Below are 6267 nucleotides of genomic sequence, written 5' to 3' on the forward strand. Positions count from 1 at the left end.
TGCAAGAATCCGAGAAAGACCCCAGAAGAGGAAAGCTCAACCGGATGATGAAACTCAGCTCCCGAAGACGATTCCGCATGCTGCAAGTCAACGTTTATTCCTCGTGACAGGACTTTCTTAGGAAAAGGGTGGAGGAATTACGAAACGCAAAAAGATAAGTGAATATTTATTTTTTCATAGTGTATTCAGTTTTTATTTTATGTGTAAATGTACAAGAATTGTTATTTTATTTTGAATTTTACCTCAAGTGAGGTTATTTTGTAGGGTTTTCCTTATAGTTTGAATAACCAATTATTTTAATCTTGGTATCTATTCTAAAGTTCTTATTTTCCCTCGTATTTCCTGGTCAGGATGCACATTAAGTCAAGTGAAAAGAGTATTTAAACTGGCAAAACGAGAAAGTTAGACAGAGCGTGATTTAGCTAGTTAGCGCAGGTTGCTATTCTGTCCTCTAACTGTTAATCTACTCAATTGCGGCTACGCATTCTGGCCGTTTATTAACGTTTTAACTGTCATGCCCGAGATTATCTCGGGCACAGCACTGGTGTTCGAAAATGTCACGCCCGAGCATTTCTCGGGGTAATTTTTTTTTTGAGTGCATCGTGTTGTCATACCCGAATATATATCGGGAGATGTTTATTTCGGATACATTTGGTTTTTCCAATAAAAAAAATTTGACAATTTGTGTACCCAAATCATCAAAATAACTTGACAGTTAAAGGGTTAAATCTCTCACCGATGCAGGCTGTTGAATCAGCATGTTAGCTTTAAGTAAACTGTATAGTCGAGCACTATGATTTATCTTTTCGAATTTATCATTAAATTTAAGTCTCACCGCAAGTAGTCGGTGTTTTGTGAGCACGAAGTACGTGCATATTTGTTAAAGAGTTTTCGAATTAAAATCCACCTTACACCCTTTCCATGTGTTGTTATTCTTCATGAATGTCCACTTTACACCCTTTCCATGTATAGTTATTCTTCATGAATGCGTCACAAGGCTTTACTACTAAGATCAAGATCACTTGTATGATAGCGAAGAGAGTGAAATCTTATAATTTGAGTTCTTGTGTCGAATGGAAACAGAGTGACAGCGCGCTTTTGCTCTGCATCCGATAAAAGAATGTCTGGAACAACAAAAGGAAACTATGAAGAATCAAGTTGGTAGAATGGAATATTTCACTTAGCCGCCATCTGTCGGCGAAGAAAGATGAAATGAATGAAAATAGACCAGCAATGTGAAAAAAAGCTGGATCAGTAAGGTAGTAGGTACTTCAAATAATTAACAAAATGTTAGGTTAGAATATCCGAAGGATATTTGTGTTTTGCTCTAGGAAAAGTGAGCATCGCAAAGAGCTGATACAGCTGTTTGGATGTAATAGTACAGAAAGGAAAAAAATTTTTGCAAGTTTTTTGATATAATTTTGTATAGTATCAATTTGAAGATCCCTGTGAATATATGAATTTGGGATGAACCAGGGTGCATTAATAATTTCACGAAGGGTTTTATTTTGAATAACTTGGAACTTTTTTATGTGGGTTTTAGCGGCGTGTTCCCATACCGGACGGGCGTAAAGTAAAGTAGGTCTAAGGATGGACTTGTATAAAATAAGCTGGTTAATCTTTGGATTATGGTAACTTGGCGATTTCTGGCGAAAAGTTGGCGACCAACACTGCTACAGCAACCTGCTAGTTTTTGTTTGGACGCCATTTTGTTTTCACGAAGTAAAGGCATGTTTTTTTTTTAATCAACATTTTTTTCCAACAATCTGCTAGCCGAATTACGCTTATGCTAGAACTTTTATGGTACAAAAGTGCTTAATCATGACGAAGATTAGGTGCGAAAGTGGGAGAAAGTGCAGAATCGCAAACTGCTTGCCGCGTTTTTAAGAATTGCACATACATGGTATCCATGTAAACGTCGACCTATTTTCACTTAAAAAAACATCCCAGAATTGCACAAAAATGGCATTGCGCACACTGTTGACTTTATCCATGTACACTGCTAAAGTCCTAGCTAGTAACCTTTATCGCCTTACCAAAATGTCGCCAAACTACCTGTTACAATATTCCAAAGATTAGCCAATAAGCTTATTGTTAATAGATTACTATGTCTGCCGAGGAGAGAACGCATAGTAGCTATTGAGATATTAAATTTCTTGACAGTTTCGTGTAAATGTATAATTTGAGTTGTTTTAAGTAGCAAAAAGCTCAAATGTTAAATGTGCAATTATTCTTATTAATTTCAAGCTAGTCTAAAAATAGGAACTTTGTTTTAATCAGAGAGACTCATGTGAGGAACACTGGCGAAATAGTTTAGCAAATTCGTAAAATAGTTTTGAACAATTTATGTGCCTTGATGTAAATTTCAAGGAAATTTTTTTAATTTTATGTATTGTAAATGTTTAATTTAGTGGAGTATGTCTAATGTTTTCGCGTTCTAAATGGTAAAATTACTGTTAAATATATGTGTTAAAGTAAATTAAAAGTTTGCATAGTTGCAAAAATTAAAATCTTACAGTGTGAACGAGATATTTAAATGTAATCCAGCAAATTAAGAGAAATTTAAGCTAGCTGTGCGCATGAGTTAAAGATTAGTTGTCCAGCTAACTCGAAACTTAATTACTATCTTGTTAGCACATTAGGTGCAGTTTTGAAAGTAAGGTGATTCTGAGGTCTAACGAATCTAAATTTCTAATAGGCAGAATAGTTAGGTGGTAGTGTCGTGCCATTTGTACAAAAGACGCTTGTTCAATCATTTCAGTATATTCTTACTGGAGAGCAGTGAGGAAGATATTTATTGACAGAATATATGAGTTGCATGAAAGTTCGGATAAAATTGTATGAAACCTTTTGAATGAAATGGTTAAATAAGAAAAGGCTTAGAAAAGGTGAAGTAAATTGAAGTTATGAAATGTCAACTGAGTTTTCCTGCTAAAATCTTTCCATTACAGATGACTGGAAGCGGATCAGCATCTGATTTATTGTAAATGGAAGAAAACTGTGTCACGATCCAACTCGTCGTCATTCAGATGTAAGCTAGTTAAGTTAGTGTAAGGTCAATGTTCTTGTAAGATGTAGGCTTACCACTAATTTATGTTCTTAAGAAGGTCGTTAAATATCTTTGTTGCATGTACTTAAATTCTGGCAGGGAAAGTTGTAGAGTTTTCTTAACCACCTATTTTATGTTAATTAGCTTTTCTGTCTTTGTAGTTTTCCAGTTTCCTGCCAGAATGCTAATTTCTAGTTCGCGCGTATTGAAATGAGGTAGAAAGAGATAATATTTAAAAACAGAGGGTTTTCCGCATGCTAAAGGCCACATTACCAGTTGTTTCTCAATAGTTTATGTGCGACATTGGGTTATTCCCGGTATAAGGTTTGTCACGCCGAACCAACTTGTCTGACCAAACTTGCACGTTTCTGCCCTTGCCTTTGGTAACTAATTTACTATTTAGTTTCGTTTTCTTACTTTTGATTTATACCATAAATGCTGGCGTGTTCTGTAAGCACAAGTTGTGCCTTCTGTTAAATTATCTGAGTTAATAAATGAGTCTTTTATACCCGTTTGAAGTCTCTGTTGCAATTACCGAGGCACAGCGAGGAGTTAAGTCTTCAGACTTTTTGCTCAGTTTATGTTACCAAAGAAAATGGGACTCTATATGACAAAGTTCTACAAAGGTTAAAAGAACCTTTTTATTAGGCCTTACAAATTGACAGAAGGGATAACTAGAACTTACGAACAAACTCAAATTTACAATATTTAAAATAACATAACTTCAGATTCAAGTTAGATACTCGGAAACTGCACAGACGGTCTGTTTAAGAACGGCATGTTAAACGGCGGCTGGTGAAAATGGCTAAAGCTGGAATATCTCTGGCAGAACGACGACATGGACGTAAACAGCGGGTAAGGCTGCCAAAAGCTATAAGAATAAAACTTTCATAATCTTCGACTTAAACACACCTAATTTACATTCTGGTGAGAACAACGGGGGGACTATATTTTAAGTCATTATAATTAATTAATTAAAATGAAATTCTTACACTCTTACTTCTGTAGAAATATGAATTTTCTGCGAATTTATTTGGCACTCGAATGGTACTCAGCAAAGCTCTCTTTCGACAGCTGAGCCGGAAAATATTCAGTCCCACGATGGGAACTCTATTTCACTGAAGTCTTTATTTAACTTTTACCTATTAGTATGGAACTCAGTGATTCACAAACTGCATTAATCTCGTTAACGTTATCCTTTTTTTACAGTTCTAAGCTTAATTTCAATTTCCCTTAAGCTAAACGCTAAATTAACCCTCTAGACTGTCAGATGAAATCTCTAGTAACTCACTCTCTACTTGTCAACACCAGAACACTAGGCAAATACACCATCATAAAGGGGACAGCAGCTACCGAGCGGAAAAAGTCGCTAAACACTGGTAGTTCGGTCCGGGGACCAAATTCCGGCGAACGGGCTGGCTGCACAGGCGTTTTCGTGCTTATTCCCATGTGTAACATGTATAGACCCAGTTTCCTTTAGAAAGTCGTCCACGAAGGCATCCCTCGCCTTAGGCAGATAGCCCTGGTATGGTTTGCCGAAAACAACTAAACCAAATCAAACATCATCATAAAACTACTAAAAGGTTTACTTTCTGTGCTACAGCTCGAGATACAAAACATTTAACAACATTAACGGAATTGACAAAAACAGTAATTTAAAGCATCCAAAAGTCAAAATTTTAAATTTAAGTCCTAGCCACCTGCCTGTTATTATAAGATCAATAAGGAAATTTTCTTGATGAGCTTCATCTAATGCTAATAATAGCGCAAAGGGTGAGAAGATTCAGTGTAGCAGGTTGAAGTTGTAGAGACATTAGGTATTTTTGGAAGCAAGCAAAATGAAAAATGAGCAACACCTTGGCCGGGAATCGAACCACGGACCTCTGGAATACACGCCCAGCATGCAGACCATTACACCACGAATGCACACTAGGAAGGCGGGAGAAGTACCTTATTAAGTTATTAAATCTCTTCCTTAAACTTGGGTCACCATAAACTAGTGAGCCCAAATTTACGGTGAGCCAAGCAATGGTTAAGCCGTTGAATGGTAGTAGTTCTATGCAGGACGCCTCGATGGTCGGCTTCAGTTTGTTGGCCGCCAGATGTTACTACTAATAAAAACCAGCTTTATCGGTCTTTGCATTTCTGGGGCTGTGGACTTTGTAGAAAACGCGAGAAAAACGGTTGCCGCGTTATCACTCAGGCTTGTAAAGTTGATCACAGCTCTGTTATGTACTGTTACGAAATGTCCAAGCGCGGTAAGAAACCTTCCCCGCAAAGGAGGTTTAGGGTTGCCAACGGATGGAGAACCTTCTGGAACGAATTCTAAACGGTTTAGCCCAGAATGTTCTCGACCACAAGCCAAAAGCTATATAAACCCTGCTGATACGCGGAGAGTCAGTTAGTTAGTGCCTCGTCTAGCGAGTTGGTAGTCAGTCATTGAGCGAGTGTGTCAAAGTCTAGCGCAGAGTTGGTCGTCGAGTGCATCGAGAGAGTCTTTTAGTGTATTGCGAGTTAGCGCATCGTCGAGTTTTGTCTTAGAGTGTGCTGAGTCGACAGCTGTACTCTTGTGTATCGTCGAGTGCATCGCGAGTAGCGTGGAGAGTCTCGAGAGTACGTAGAGTTGCGAGAGCGACCGAGGAGGGTCGGGAGCTGCACTCTGGTGCTTTGCAGTTAAACTGTCTCCTCCGTTATAGCTTGATAGTGTGAAGGCTGTGTCGCTGATAGTGTCAGCGTGTTTATTAAAGTTCTTCGACGACTGTGTAAACGTGTTATTGGACCTGTTTTGAATAATACTGGCCAATAAAGTGTGTTCCGATACTTCATCAAGTGTCGTCGTTATTCACTCCAAATCTACGAACCCTGTACGAACGTGAAGGAAGAAAATAAAGTAACAGTATTCTCGCCGTTAGTTTTTTCATATTTAAACAAAGAATACAGTAGCAGATCTCGAAGTCGCTGTCGAAGACTTGACGATGCCTTCGCTCTTCCCGAAAATGTCTTTATTGCATACAAAAATTTATTGTCATAATAATATGTGCTGAGCTGAGAGAGTATTTCTTTCGCGGAACGGTGTTAAGACACCCGGGTGCGTAATGGCAGACCGCACATTGAGTTGAACAGTGTTAAGCGAATTTCGCTTACTGCGCATGCTTGATGAGGTACCATTGGCGCGGGGAGAAATATTGGCGAATAAGCAACCCTACGTTAGCTTATTC

This window comes from Stegodyphus dumicola, chromosome 3 (genome assembly GCF_044657685.1).
Source record: "Stegodyphus dumicola isolate Sdum_Otavi_A_Nest chromosome 3, ASM4465768v1".
Taxonomy (NCBI): domain Eukaryota; kingdom Metazoa; phylum Arthropoda; class Arachnida; order Araneae; family Eresidae; genus Stegodyphus; species Stegodyphus dumicola.